The sequence below is a fragment of the Pipistrellus kuhlii genome, unplaced genomic scaffold (assembly GCF_014108245.1).
Source record: "Pipistrellus kuhlii isolate mPipKuh1 unplaced genomic scaffold, mPipKuh1.p scaffold_m20_p_12, whole genome shotgun sequence".
NCBI lineage: Eukaryota > Metazoa > Chordata > Mammalia > Chiroptera > Vespertilionidae > Pipistrellus > Pipistrellus kuhlii.
In genome coordinates, this window is record NW_023425427.1 from 1625444 (window position 1) to 1641760 (window position 16317).

Here is a 16317-nt window from a genome sequence, read left to right on the forward strand (position 1 = left end):
CCTTTATTGATGATGCTGACTTCTCTAAATACAATCTTTCCAACATGATTGCTATGGATGAAACTGCAGTGTTTATGGGTCAATCATCTCAAACAACAATTGAACAGCGGGGTGCCTCCTTAGTGTACATTCCCTCCACTGCTTACGAAAGTGCATGTGTTTTCTGTATTTTGGCAATTCCTCTGGATGGCACTAAAATCCCACCTTTAATCATTTCTAAGGGCAAGAAGGAAAAGATTGAACGTGTTTTGGGCGTTTTTATTCTTGAAACTGAAAAAGCCTGGGCCACACAAGCAGTGGGTCGATTTAATGCTGCCACTTGTTATGTGAGGGAGCCAAAGAGGTCTGCTAGTCTGCGATGCAGCCAGCACCTCACCATGCTAAAGACATGAAGAAAGAAAAATAGATCAGGAAAGAAAAATAGATCAGATAATGATTCCCGCAGGAATGATGGCCTATCTCCAGACTCTTGATATTGTAATAAACAAGCCATTCAAAGACAATTTGCACCTGGAAGTTAATGACTACATTGAAAATAGAATGGAGAGAATCAGTGTAGAAACTTTGTGGAAACTAAACTGCAAGAAGTTGTGACCTGGGTGAAGAATTCATGGGAGAAAATCACTGACAGTTGCATTGCAAATGCACTGCAAGCAGGCTACCTTGACAAGAAGTACTCATTTAAAGACAGTGCTATTGCTAAACATGAGAGATTTGGTCCACTGATTCTGAAAGAAATGGAGTCACAAGAAATTCACCAGGAAATTCAGGAATTGGATTGTTATGATGATGTTCCAGAAGATGATGACATGATTGTCATTGAATAAATGAGTAAATTCTTGATACTGTAGGATTCACAGTTTGTCTGGTTTGTGTTGACAACTACCGTACTACCGTACCGTATACAGTAATAAATTTCCTTTATTTTCATTTAACAATAAATGTGTACCCTATTCTCCTTCATGGAAAAATAAGACATCCCCTGAAAATAAGACCTAGTGCATCTTTGGGAGCAAAAATTAATATAAGACACTGTCTTATTTTCGGGGAAACAGGGTATCTGTTTTACAGACTGGCCTTCTACATAAGATTTCATAGGGGAGAGGGGTCAGTGGTTATATTAAAAACCTTGAAGGAGCAAAATGATATGTGCAATGCAGAGGGTTCCACTTACATTGCAGACTATGTGTAGGATATCTTCAATGCACAGTCCAAGTGGCAAAACAGGAAGTGGAGGGAGGCTATACTAAGGGGCAGAGCTTGCCACAGGCGGCAGCTTCTCCCAAGCCTGGTAAAGTCAAGGCAAGCTCCTGCCTCAGTGGAACTACAGGCCTTGGGCCGCAATGCCTGGCAGGGAAAGAAGGGTTGTCTCCTGCTCTTGCTCTGGGCCTGCACTGACACGCAGCTGAACTGGAAATGGGCTTACCCGTTAGAAATACAAATAAATGCAGCCTTCATTCATTACTCTCCGGGCCCTGGGGCCTGGGATCTGGGCTCCACCTTTTCTGTCTGGCTGTCAGTAAATGCTTATGAGCCTCAGATCAAAGGCTCTGAGGGAGGAAGACAAGATGTATTCCAGCTCACCAGTCCTTCAGAGGGATTAAAGATGGGTAGTTACCGAAATAAACAAAACAAAGATGTGAAGGAGGCATCTCGGCAGCTGGGGAGATGGAGACAGTCTTGCATACAGACACATCCAATGAAGGTGATGACTTTTGGAAGTGCAGGTCATAGGGACAGTTTTGGAGGGGGGAAAAAATGACTTCAAACTTGGGAGAGAATAACCGTTCAGGAGAGAAGGGGAAGGGGTATTAAAGTTGCAAGGACATTAGGGAGCCATTAGCTTATACTCTGACCCAGAGGTCAGTAAACGATGGCCCATGGGTCAAATCCAGCCCACTGCCTGTCATTGCAAATAAAGTTTTATCAGAACACAGAAGCCTCCATGCTTTTTATTGTGCATAGCCACAATGACAGAAGTTAGTAGTCGCAACAAGGACTCCACGGCCCACAAAGCCTAAAATATTTACTACTCAATCCTTTGTGGAAAAAGTCTGGAAACCTCTGCTGTAGCCTTAGGTTACCAATGGGGAAACTGAGTCTCAGAGAGAGCTCCACCGATAGTAAAACAGGAATGTGGAAGAATGATGGATTAAAGTAAAACCTTCAGAATTAATTAGACCATCAGTGCACTTGGATTGCACCTTTCCAAGGAGAATAAAGTAGGACATATTTTCTCCAGAAGACATCTTTCAAAACCTAGTGAAGAGCACCCCTTTGGAGAAACACTAATTGAATACAGCGTTCCCATTTTAAACAAGAGGTGATGGTGTCCGAAGGAAGGAAAATGACTTTGCCAAGTGACACGGTGAGTTAGTAATTCTTTCAGCAGTTGGCCTCGGTCTGTCTGATAATCAATACACCACTTCAACCATCGTTTTTATGTCTTATTTTATGTATTTTAAAATTTTATTTATTGATGTTAGAGAAAGAAAGAGAAACATCAATTTGTTATTTCATTTATTTATGCATTCACTGGTTGATTCTAGTATGTGCCCTGACTGGGGATCAAGTCACAACCTTGGCACATGAAGTTGATGCTCTAACCAACTGAGCTACCCAACAAGGGCTTATCTCTTGTCATAAAAATGCAGATGGCTGCCCCTCATAGCACCTTGCCATTTGCACATAAGGTCATTGGGAAGAAATGCAACATTCCTTTGATCATACATTCACAGCCATTGGGTTAAAGATACCCATTTAGCAACAAAACAGGCTACAGACCTTTGCTGGTATGCCCTTGTCTAATAAATCTTTAGCTTTTTCAAACCATCAGGTCAACAAGTGGAGTTAAAAGTCTCGTGTCCGGGCTGAAAACGGCATTGAAATACCAGGACAGAATTCACAGCCGAACTTAAGGACTGGTTTTGCAAAAAGAATGCACTTGGTTATCATCTGGTCCAGCTCCATCACTAAACAAGGAAGGAACCCAATGTCTAAATGGAGAAAAGCATTTATCTCTAAGTCCCATGTGCATTTATTAACAATGGCCCTTTTGGTAAAGACTGTGTCCTGCCTTAAAAGTGGCAACAGGGAAGACCTTTATCCTTTTAAAGACCCCTCTGAAGATTTTACAACTGCTAACACTGTTTCTGACACCTCACGCTGTGGCTAAAGTCATCTTTTCAAAAGGTGAAGCCTATATTCCCCTCCTACTTAACACTCTTCCATGGCATGTCGCTGCTTTTAGGATAAAGACCAACATATTTAAGACGACACGTAAGTAGTATGGGCTCCAGAAAACCTGCCTCTCAATCAGATTCATACGCTGATGCTCCTAGTTCTTTTACTTTCAGCTGCAATGGCCTTTAATTTGCTTGCATATGCGTTGTGCCTTCCTAAGTCTCGGCAGATGCTCTTCTCTGAACAGAATGCTTTTTCCATCCCACCCCCAGCCCCAGGCTTCTCCTGGCTCACTCTCACTCATCCTTTAGGTCAGAGGTCAAGGGCCAATTCCTCAGCAAAGCCTTCCCTGAGCTCCACCCCACATGCCACCAATCTAGAATAGGGTTTCACATTAAGAACCCTCTTAGCATCCTGTTCTATGGATCATCCAGCACTATGGAACTTTCCAGACTGAAAGTTCCATAAGGGCAAAAGCAGTATTAGTCTTGCTGATCCCCATATATATCCACATTACACAGTATCTGGAACACAGTAGGCTTTCAATAATACTTTTAATAACCATTTATTGGATATCCTATATAATAAAAGCTACTATGCAGATCAAACAGCGGAACAATTGGTCACTATGATGCGCACTGACCACCAGGGGGCAGACACTAAATGCAGGAGCTGCTCCCTGGTGGTTAGTGTGCTCCCACAGGGAGAGCACCACTCAGCCAGAAGCCCTGAGTGGGGCTCATGGCTGGCAAGCCAGCAGTGGTGGTGGCAGCCTCTCCCACTTCCATTGCAGTCGAACATCCCCCAAGGATTCCTGGACTGTTAGAGGGTGCATGCTGGGCTGAGGGACCCTGCCCCCCCCCCCCCCCCCCCCACACACACACAGTGCACAAATTTCGTGCCCCGGGGCTTTAGTATAATATATTTATATATCCCAATCACTGTGCTCTTATGAAAGCACTGATGAGTCTCAGAGCTGTTGTGAATTTTAAGTTTGATAATTAACCTGGCTGGTGTGGTTCTGTGGCTGAACATTGACCTATGAACTAGGAGGCCACGGTTCGATTCCTGGTCAGGGCACATGCCCAGATTGCAATCTTGGTCCCCAGTGTGGGGCGTGCAAGAGGCAGCCAATCAATGATGCTCTCTCATCATGGATGTTTTCATCTCCCTCCCTCTCTTCCTTCCTCTCTGAAATCAATAAGAATATAAATTTTTTTAAAAAGGATTGATAATGAATTGGCGGCTTCTAAACAAGTGACCTCTTCCCAACGTAAAATTAGCTCTCTCAACAGGAAAGTTAACAGATGAAGAGCTGATCGATGTGCCGGTTGCTCTGACCTCCTTGTGGTTTTCACATGGGGCCTGGCCACTGAGGGTGCGGGAGTGCCGTTGAAACAGGCTGTCTCTAACAGGCAAAGATCAAGAGCATTTCTGAAGGGTCTTATCCTCTGTTCCCATTTCCCATCCCTCGGAACAATGCTCTGAAAATAGGATCATGTCTGGTTTCAAGCCCAATTCAGTCCCAATGACACTACAAGCCATTCATCTGAGAACCTGCCAACTGAACTCTCTTTTTTCTCCTCCCAAATTCCTGCTGGGCATTATTTTGTTGAAAAAAAAAAAAAAAAAAAAAAGCCTCCGTTGAAGTGATAACTCCGTGTTGGGAGGGTGGCCAGGGCTTTTCGGCAGGAGGTGATGGCACTGCTTGGCCTCGTCGAGCAAACAAAACAAAGGCTTCCGACAAAGGGCTTCTGGGAGAGCCAAAGTCGTAGGAATGTTTGTCCAATAGTCAGCAACAGCTCGGGGCACTGCCGCCCAGTCAGACGGGCTTGCTTGGCAGTAGCCTTGCACTTGGAGCATTTAATGGCTCCACGGGGACCAGAGGGGCTCAAATTAGCAACGTCAAGGGTGGAAGGAAGAGGGTGAGACTTTTATATCGTAAAGAATGGCCTTTATTGCAGCAATGGCCTCCCAGGAATTGCTAAAACGGGATCATTTCTTAGGCGGAGTTACTGTCTCCTGTTGGAGCTGAGGCCTGGCTCCAGGAACCGAACAAACGTCCTTAACGAAGGGGAAGGAGCCAGCTCCACCGCCGCTGCCAAGGCCTGCGCTTGTGTGTGGTGCCATCTGCCCTTCCCATCCCGCAGTCTGAGTTCAGCACCATGTGTGTGCCGATCCCAGATAACAGTGCCGATGTGAAAACATTACTGGGAGGAGTAAATAAGGTGCTGCAAAGGTTAGGCGCTGAATCACGTTAGCTGTTATTACTGTCGCTGCTGTGGTGCAATTATTATGGCCACAATTACTCCCTATTACTGATGCTGGAACAGGATGTTCACACTGGACTCTCTCTCGAGACACAGGGACAGACTAGAAGTGAAATCCCAAAGCCAAGCCCCTGTAGGCAGCATTTATGAAAGAGATGAACCCAAACTTGTTCCCTAACTCTGCCAAGCCCAGCCAGAGCAAGGAACTAAAGCGAGGTGAGAGGGTAGACAGGGAGGGGTAGAAGGGAGGTGTGCTGACCAGAGAGCTAGTATGACCTGAGATTGCAGGTTTCCAGTGACCCAGGAGGGGCAGGAAGAACATGCTGCCTCCTAATCCCAAGTCTTGTGAGAAGGGGCCTCCAGAGCGCCTCTCGGAGGATTCGCCGTGCGTGGGCAGCTGGGAGGGTCCTACTCTACCTGCTGGAGCTTTGGTGGATCAGGCAGCAGAACAGGGTTGACTCTGAACCCAGAGGTTGCCAAAGTGAGACATGCTTGAGGATTGTCCCTGGACCAGATATGGAGCACTAGAAAAAAGGGCTGTCACCCCAGCATTATTCCATGCTTGAGAGCATCTGAGTCTGTACATTTTCCCTTGAGACCTGCTGGTACTTTAACCACCCTGTCAGGAATTTTTCCTTAAAACTACCTGCTTCTGGCCTGGCTGGGGTGGCACAGTGGTTGAGTATTGAACCATTACCAGGAGGTCACTGGTTTGATTCCCATTCGGGGCACATGCCCAGGTTGCAGGCTTGATCCCCAGAGGAGGGGCGTGCAGAAGGCAGCCATTCAATGATGTTTCTCGCTCACTGATATTTGTCTCTTTCTATCCTTCCCTTTCCTGTAGCTCTAAAAACTAATAAAAAGCATATTTAAAAAGCACACTACAAAACAACCACCTGCTCCCTCCCTAATGGAACACAGTAGACAAGGGTAGAATTGGATGCTTAAATCTAAGGTTGTTGGGTTTGCAAGATCTGATCTGAGATCCTTGGCAAGTCACTTCACTTCTACTCACTTTTCTTATTTGTAAAGTGGGGTGTTAGTTCCTCACTGACCTTCTCGGAGCATTCGGGTTAGCTGCAGCCCTCACTGATGTACACCTATGTCCCCAGATGGCTGCCCTGTCACCCTACAGAGTAGAGACCGCTGCCCCCACTCACAAGGGAGGGAACCGAGGCTCAGAGTGACATGGAGGGTACCTGATGAGAACATGGAGGGTATCTTCTTCAGGTCCACCTCTGGAGAGAGAGAGTCCTGGACACTGACCAGTAGCACAGCAGTGGCTGATGTCTTTTGTTTGCAAGTGAGAATTACCTTATTTATTTATTTTTTTAAGTACAAACAATCCCTTGTGGTTCTGCTGTGGTTTGTCCTAAACAAAGAAAGGCGCCCTAACTGGTTGGGCTCAGTGGATAGAGCGTCGGCCTGCGAACTAAAGTGTCCCAGGTTCGATTCTGGTCAAGGGAATATACCTTGGTTACAGGCACATTCCCAGTAGGGGTTGTGCAGGAGGCAACTGATGGATGTTTCTCTCTCATGGATGTTTCTAACTCTATTCCTCTCCCTTCCTCTCTGTAAAAGAAAAAAAAAAAAAAATAATAATAAAGGCACAGAGTGAAGAATCCCAGGGCAGCTCAGTGGATCCAAAGGTGCACTTTCCCACATACTAAGAGATGCTCAGGCTTCCTTCGCTGCCCACACAGGTTTTTGTTTTTGTTTTTGTTTTTAATCCCTCTTGCTGTTCAGTCAGAATTAAAGCTTAGCATTTCCTTCAGCCACTTGAAACAAGGTGAGCTGTAGCCAGTAATGAAGACTGACAGAGCCATGTGTGGTCTTCTGCTGCCCTCTAGTGTCCGTTTAAGATGATTGCTCTTGGGAAAAACTTGGTCCTCCTACGCCAAGGAATGAATCCTGTGCGCAAAGCAACTTGCTGCTCACTGAGGGCAGCTGGGAAGACCCTAAGGGCTTGGCTCTGACTCAAGGAAGCCTGGTGTCAAGTACAAGGTTCTGGACCAGCATTTGCTTAGAAAGCGGGTACAGGGCCAGGTTTGGAGCTAGGCATTGGAGGGGTGGGGGTGATGGTAGTGAAATTATGAGTCACTAGAGGCCCAGTGCACAAAATTTGAGTATGGGTAGGGTTCCTAGCAGCTGCTGACTGCCAGCCGCACCCCTTGGTGGTCAGCGCATGTCATAGTGAACGATCAAACTCCCAGTGGGTCCAACTCCCAAGGGGACACTTTGCATATTAGGCTTCTATATATATAGATGATTTGCTCCAGACCAAGGTATGCCTAAGAATAGAGCTTTGATTGAGTATGTGAGCTAGGAAGGAGAAGCCAGAGAGAAGGAGATGGATGGGGTTGGAGATAAAGCAGAGAGAAGAGACAATCGATAGAGCAGGATCCTGAAGGTACCAGGAAGGGATGAACTCCGAGGCAACTATGAAATGGATGTGGTCTTGAGGACAAGAAATGAGCCAAAGACTAACCTGACAAGAAGGCCTAAGTGGCAGTCTTACAAACTCAAGAGACCTAAAGTAACCACCTAGGATGGTCAGAAATGAAAACTTCCTAACTAAAAGCTAGGACATGGCTGGTAGTCATATCATAGGCCAGCATTTTTTCTCTAACAAAGGTCAATCTTCACCTTAACTGAGTCTGCCTATTGTCCTGTTTTGCATCTACAATAACATACCTGATAACTTCTCTTTGGAATATCAAAGTAATTTCCTTCTCCACTCCTCAAAGCCAACCACCTCACCAGAGCAAAGACCACAAATCCCCTCATGGTTATTATTATCGTGTGAATTGTTAAGAAGTATGAGTCTGTTCTTTTTTCTTTTATCCATTCCCAGAGATTTCCTTGCTTTGCTTTCTCCTGCCTCCCTATCAACACTGGAGTTCATGTAACTCCCTTAAGTCTTCTCCTTTGATTCTAATGTATAAAATAAGGTGCAAAACTGCCATTCTCGGGAGCATTATCTCAATCCTTTAAGATTTTGCTTCCTGACATCAGTTTGGCTCAAATAAACTCATAAAAATTCTTGTAGGCTTGGATGTTTCTTACATTGACAGTCTGAATGTGAGGCAGACCTGGGTTTGGATTTCTATGCATGTGACCAGAGCCTCTGGGCACAGGTGTGCAAGCTGTGCTCTTCAGGGGAGTGGAAACTGGGTCCCACCTCAGGCAGCCTCGCAGGCCATGCCTGTGTCCACAGGATTGAAGCCAAGTGGAAAAGCACCATCTCCTGATTCAAACAAAAGGTGACTGTGGCCTGGGGGAGGCTCTGCAGGGGCCATGGGCAAGGTTAAGAGGCTTCCTCTCACAGCCTCTGCTCTTCTATGTATATAATAAAGATAACATTACGGACAAGGCAAAGTTGCTGTTTGAATTTAAAACAATACATATTCATGACACCGATGGATGAATTCCAGTTCTTATTGTTCAGCAACCAGGTGCTACAATGCCCACTGTGGCTGGCTAACTGGCCCCATCAGTGGTGGGGCCAGCCAACAGCCTGCAGCCCCCTACCCCCCCCCCCCCACTGGCCCCAATTGAGGTGGCTGAACCCCACGTGTGAACGAATTCATCCAACGGGCCTCTAGCATTATCAGAACAACCTAGTTAACCTAGTTTTATTTTTAAGAAAGGGTGGGGAAAAGTCCATAAAAAAGGGGAGCAAGTAGAAAGGAAATCCTCATTTCCTGAGCTTCTATTCTTCTTTGCAAAGCCCAAGACTTTCTCATTGAATGCTCATAACCGTAATTTGGACTCGGAATGTTTGTTTTTATAACCCTCCTTTACAACTGAGGAAACTGGGTTTCAGAATAATGATATTGTTTTTCACAGAAATATTGCAGGTTATAAAGGCAGGAAGAATGACAGACTTAAAAAATTGCTATTTTGTAATCTAACACAAGAGATCTAAACAGCTATCACCAATGAATCCTAAAACCAGTAAGAGAAAGGCTGATGGGAATATTCCTAATAAATGGATCAGACTTACAGCAGCTGACCTGTTGTTTAATCTTAATATTACTAAAAGTAGTAAGCCAAACAGTAAATGTTTTTGATAAGTTGCCATAGGAAGTATATGGCATGGTCTGCCTACTTTAGCAGGCACTCCTTGGGCCCAGGTGTAGAATTCAAGGGTCTGTGATCTTGCATAGAGGAAAACATAAACTTATTTTTAGTATATTCTAAGTATAATTTAATATTTTTATTTATTGTTAATGGGAGAGAGAGAGAGAGAGAGAGAGAGAGAGAGAGAGAGAGAGAGAGAACACTGCTATGAACAAGAAACACTGATCAGCTGCCTCCTATAGATGCCTCAACTGGGGATTGAACCTGCAAACTTGGTATGTGCATTGACTGGGAATCAAACCAGCCACTTTCTGGTGTACATGATGATGTTCCAAACAATTGAGCCACACTGGATAGGACATTTCTTTAAATTATGGAGTAATGAACTATACTAGTGTAGCACTTCCTATGACTTGGACACAATCAGATTCACATATATTTCTATCATATTACAGGTTGTCACAAATATTTGAATCATTTATGTTGATAGCTATTAGAATATCCATTAGATATTGTCATTAATAAAGAAGGCTATATATTGTTCCATTACAAATTTGTTTGTTTGTTTTTTAAAAATATTTTGATAGCTCTGTCTTGGGTAATTTCTTTCTTACATGGTCTTCATGTATCTCAATTTATGCATTTAAAAACATTATTCTGAGAAGGTAGAGGAGAACAGAAGGTGTCAATACCTGCATCATTTTATAAAAGGGGCCCACAAACAAATAAACAAACAAAAAACCAAATTGATGAATCCCTAGGAGAGAGGGACATCTTAAACACACACACACACACACACACACACACACACACACACACACAAAAACCACAAACAAAAAATAAGAAAAAGCAATAAGCTAATCTGCAAAGCAAAAAAAAATAAAAATAAAAAAAATAATAAAATTAATTCTAAAAGAAGAATTTTAGAAGCCAATGTCTTCAACAAATAATGGCAAAATTTTATGGTATAATTATTACTGATTAAGGAAGACCTAGTAAAACATGTAGACATTTGATTCTTATTTAAACACACCTACTACAGAAAGATATTTTGAAGTAATAAAGAAAATTTGAATATGAAGTGCTAGATGTGATGATGATGTTAAAAAAATGATTATCTGTTAGAGGCAATACTGAGGTATTTACAGGAGGAATGATGATATTATATTTGGGATTTGCTTTAAAAGGCTCCAGCGGCAAAAAGCAAATTGGAAGTGAGAGATAGTTGAAGGAAAATTGGCAAAATATTGACAAGTATTGCAAGGTGATGAGCTCACAGGGACTCACTACCATTTTCTCTCCGTGTATGTGTACTTTCCCCAATAAAACACCGAGCGAAGAGGGTTGCCAGGAGAATTACATAGAATCACTTCAGACAGTTACTGCCGGAGAGTAGGAAGAAGAGGAATCTTCCACAACTACATTATGTACTGTTTTGATTCTTTCTTCTAAACACATTTTCCCTTGCAGTATATTTAAATATTTTAAAATAACACTAACATTTTCCTATTTTTAGAAAAATAAATTAGAATAATGAATAGCAGGGACATGAGAATGTGTGGTAGAAGTGGGGTGAGGGTTGGAGTAGAGCAAAAAGACTATCACTTTCTGGGCTGCCTTACAGACACCAATTGATGGAGAGAGTAATGGTAGCCATCAAGAGAAAGCTGGCTGAAACCTTAGAGTCAGGAGGACAGGAAGCCTGCACTGGGGTTGAGAGGTGGGGCTTAGCAGAAATTAGGCCCATGGGATATCTCCCAATAGTCCTCATTTAGCTTTGAGGTGAGTTGAAGTTCATGACTCTACCCAGTGAATATTCCCTGGGAAAGCCTTCACTGCTACTACTATTTACAATATCAAGTAACCAACTCTGCCAGTATTCGATGACTGTTAATCTTTGACCATCTACATTATTTCAAATTATTACAAACTAGGTCTGGCCAATGCACACAAAGGTATGTGATATTAAAATAAAGTTTCAAAACTTTGAATCAACTGCTTCCATATCAGCTCAAGGAAATAAAAAACAAAACAAAATGAAAACAACAAACCAAAAACAAGGGCATTTATGCAATCTTGTTGTGATGGTTATATTTTCAAAGATAGACTTGTCAACTTGACAAACTCTCTTGCTGACTTGAATGAAACACACTGGAGAGACTCAGATGGCAATTTGAGGACAGTGTCCACCAAAGCCATCAGGAAACTGAGGCACTCAATCCGACAACTCGTAAAGAACTGAATCCTGCCAATAGCTACATAAGTGATCTTGGAAGCCAATCTTCCCCAGTCGAAACTTAGAATGAGACCCCAGCCCTGGCCAATAACTTGACCACTGTCTTTTGAGAGCCTGTGAAGAGGAGGATCTAGCTAAGCTGATTTCTGACTCACAGAAACTGTGAGATAAGGAATGTATGCTGTTCAAAACTGCAAAGTTTAGAGGTAATTTGTTAATACAGTGATAAGTAAGTAATAATATAGACTGATATAATTTAATATTATTTCATAACCATTCTATGAATTATGAAGTTCTAGACTCAGACAAATTTGGTTAGGATGAATTAGAGTTTTAATTTTCTCCCCTATAATATATAAGCAAGAAATTCCTCTTCCTCCTCAGAATTCAATTGTTAATAAGGGAAGAGGGTGATGATATTTTGTCAAGAACAGTAATAATGATGATGATAATAATAATAATAATAATAATTACATAATAGTAGCTAACATAGATAGACCACTTATTCTTTATCAGGCCGTACTCTAAAAGCTTAAGACCTATTAAGTCATCTAACATTTGCAAAATTTATATGTGGTAGATAGCTTTTATTATACTTCTTTTGCAGAGGCAGAAAGTAAAGTTTGCAGTGGCTAAGTCAGTTGGACTAGGTCTGTGGTTGGCAAACTGCAGCTTGTGAGTGACATGCAGCTCTTTGGCCCCTTGAGTGTGGCTCTTCCATAAAATGCCACAGCCTGGGTGAGTCTATTTGGAAAAAGTGGTGTTAGAAAAAGTTTATGTTTTTAAAAATTTGGCTCTCAAAAGAAATTTCAATCATTGTACTGTTAATATTTGGCTTTGTTGACTAATGAGTTTGACGACCACTGGCTTAGGTTAAGTAACTTGCCTTATAACAAGTCACCAAGCATTATTTCAAATTATCTTCTAACATATTCTCCAAAAAAATCTTGGAGGTGGATGAAACCAGGGTTCCAATCCTGATCTGATCTGTTCCAAGCTGATCCAAGTCTTCACTTTTTCTACTGCGTAATGGTGGACTTCAAGTTATTTATATATGTAACCTATCCAATAAAAAAGCAATATGCAAATTAACCATCACTCTGCTACACCCACAAGCCATGCCCACTAGCCAATCAAGAGTATGCAAATTGACCCAACCAAGATGGCTGCAGCCACAGAATGAGCAGGAGGCTAGGGTTGCCCCCGGTGATGGAGGAAACCACAGCTTTCTGCACACCCTGACCTGCCCAGGCCTCCACTGAAGGTTACATCCCCAGTTGGGGGTGTGCAGGAGGCAGCTGATCAATGTTTCTCACTCATTGATGTCTTTATCTATCCCTTCCCTTTCCTCTCTGTAAAAAATCAATAAAATATATTAAAACAACATTTATAATAATAATAAAAAAACCTAGAGGTTTTATTGTATTTTGCTTTATTATACTTTGCAGATACTGGGCTCTTTTGCAAATTAAAGTTTTGGCACAACCCTTTTTTGTTTGCACATTTTTGCACTATTGTGGCACCAACATGTTTGAAGCAAGCCTATTGGTGCCATGTTCCCAAAAGTATTTGCTTACTGCATATTGGTGTCGCATTTTGGTAATTCTTGCAGTATTTCAAAGTTTTAAATTATTACATTTGTTAGGATGACCTGAGATCAGTGATCTTTGATGTCACTACTGTAATAATGATTCAGATGAAGGTTAGCATTTTTAGCAGTTAAGTACTTTTAAATTAAGGTCTATAGATTTTTTGATACATAATGGTATTGTACACTTAATAGACTAATTGGGAAACCAAAAAAAATCCCTAAGCCTTGCTTTGGTATCATATTCCCTTTATTGCAGGGATCAGCACAATATCTCTGAGGGATGCTGTATTCAAAAGGCTTCGCAGAGAGTATTTAAAAAATGTTTCTGTATAGGAGGAATGCTAAGATAGTACCAGGGCATGCACAGCCACAGGATTAGAATGAGTGCATTTTCCTAGTGTGTTTATTTTACTCTGAGATATAGTGGTGTGATAATTAATTAAATTGGTAGCTAATTTAAACATTAAAAACAAGATAGTTAAACACATATTTTTAAATGCTTTTTTGTTGTTGTTGCTGTTATCCTTGTTTAAAACCTTGCTTGAAATACATCCCCAGACTCGCAGAAGCCCCATTGGCTGCACTCTGCGATTGGGGGAACATCAGTAGAAAAATACCAGTCCTGAATTGAGACATTGGACTGGTAACTAGTGTTCAGCAAACTCCCTACCTGACTGAGAAGAGGATCTAGGAAGGTCTCAAGGCGGAAGAAAATACCTGACAGTAACTTTCCTATCTCCCTCTCCTGATGGGGGCTAGTGAAAGTACCCAGGCCCCTGTCTACAGCAGCTCCTTGCCATTCTGGTCAAACTGGCCTCGTTGAGCTCCAACATAGCAGAAACCCCAGGCGGTGGGGGTGAGGCCGCTTCTCTGGTGATAGGGCTCAGAACAGCTCATGTGCGTGTCTTCTCCTTGGCAGCATCATGCTCTATGTTTATGACAGCTATGATTGACCCGTATTTCTTGACTTCCCAAGCATTGCCATCTCCTCTCTCTTTTGAGTCTTACCAACAAAGCGTACCCAGTAAAAAGAGAGCTGGTATCAAAAAATGTGGGTAGTCAAGGTGGTGGTTCAGAATATGTCCTAGGCCCAACTGGCCTGGGTTTGTACCCCAGCCCTACCACTTCCTAGGAGGCAACTGTGAGTGAGCGAGTTAGTCTTGCCGAACCTCAGCTGTCTCTTGAAAGATGGAGCTACTGCTATCTACTTAATTTAATTTGTTAGGGGCGCAATTCTGATGTGTGATAATATCCATGAAGTACCTGGTATATTGCTAGTGTGTACAAAAATGGTTGGTTCTCACCCACCCGGCCCCATGGAGCTATTTTGTAGCTAGAATAACTCTAGGTCAGACAGGGAATGCAATTTGCCTGAGGTCACATCTCTGCATCTGACTCACTTATTCAGCAGCTCTCCTGTGCTGGGCACTGTGCTAATAAGATCTGACAATCAATGCTCACTGCCCTTCAGGGAGTTCACAGCCCACTAGCGAGGATGGCAAGGAAGTGGGGAATTCAAGTCCAACCCAGGTTGTGCTTTATGACAAATCACCAAATTACAAGTCCTGGTACTTGCTGAGCATGCAGTGAGCACCTGGGGGCTCCCTGGAGCCCAGGAAAGTGGGAGAAGAAAGCACCCCCACTCTCCTGGCCCCACAAGGTTCTGTTGGCACCCACTGTCAGTGCTAATTCTGATCAAAACCTGCCGCAGGGTCTTCAGCCCACTTATGCCTGGCCTGTCTGAACAAACCCTGGCTGGCCCTGGATTGTAAGCATAACCTTGAAGTCTCAGAGAGGCCCAGAGCTCTATGCCAACCCAGATGTACAGAGCCCCCAGGCCCACTCAAAGGATGCCACGAAGTATGCCAATCCAGCCTCCCATTGCCTTCAATATCGGAAATGCTGGGAACTGGCACTCCTGGGACCCACAGTCCGGAGAGTATAACAGCTAATTATAATACACGTGTTTACAATTAATTAAATGTAACCACTCCATATTAATAATCTTAGTCCCTGTTTGCATTTAGAGATAAAGATCATTTCCATTTGGAAATAAAGAAATGGGCAGAGAGATTAAACAAGGTTAAGAGAATGTATTCTCAGGTAGAACTGGGTTCCAGTCTGGGCTTTATGTTTATGAACATGTGGCTTTGTCATTTAATTATCTGGGCATCAGGTGCTTATCTCAGAGGTCTTTATGAGGATGAAGTGTTTAGCTGCACTTGATACTGAGCACTCAAGGCAAAAACATTGTGCAGCATCACACACCTACACGGAATTTCAAGTCCTAGCACATTCTACCGTAAATCCTTTCCTGCTCCTATGCTCCTAAGCTAAACTAAAAGGTCACCTGCAGAACTGGCCTCAAACTAAGGAGTCAGGGATTCTCCCTAGCCAGTAGGACAGACCACCTCGTACCTGGGAAGACTCTACTTTCCCTGCTACCCCCGAGTTGGACTTGGGTTTGGGTTCCTGGGTAGCTTCAATCTGCAGGGACAGGTGCTACAGAGTGTAGCTCCTCTGCCAAGTGTGGATGAAAAGGGGCCAAGTGCTAACCTGGCAACCTCAGGGAAGGCCTGTGTGGCAGCCTTGCAGACTGAGAGACTGAGAGTAACAAAGGATAGTCTGAAATTAAAACTTTTAAACTAAAAGCAGTGTATGGCAGGTAGTCATGTCCAAGGCTAGAATCTTCCCTGACAAGGGTCAATCTTTATCTCAACTAAGCCTTTCTATTGTCTTTTGCATCTACCATAACCCCTTTCTCCAGAGCCCTCAGGGCACAACCAATGCACCCACCCAAGAGGAGACCATAAATCTCATTGTTGTTATCATGTAAATTGTTGACTGTTAACTAATTCTGTGCTAATTCTGATCAAAACCTGCCTCATATGGGTACCCATATCAGTAAAAGATACTAGTGTCTTATCATCTTACTTTTCATCCAGTCCCAGAGG

General features: G+C 43.0%; 1 protein-coding gene across 3 annotated transcripts in view; it reads right to left on the minus strand.

The window, feature by feature from the left end:
• Nucleotides 1–16317, minus strand: part of ASTN2 (astrotactin 2) — a 700161-nt gene that overhangs the window by 157862 nt on the left and 525982 nt on the right. The gene's annotated exons all lie outside the window — the stretch shown is intronic.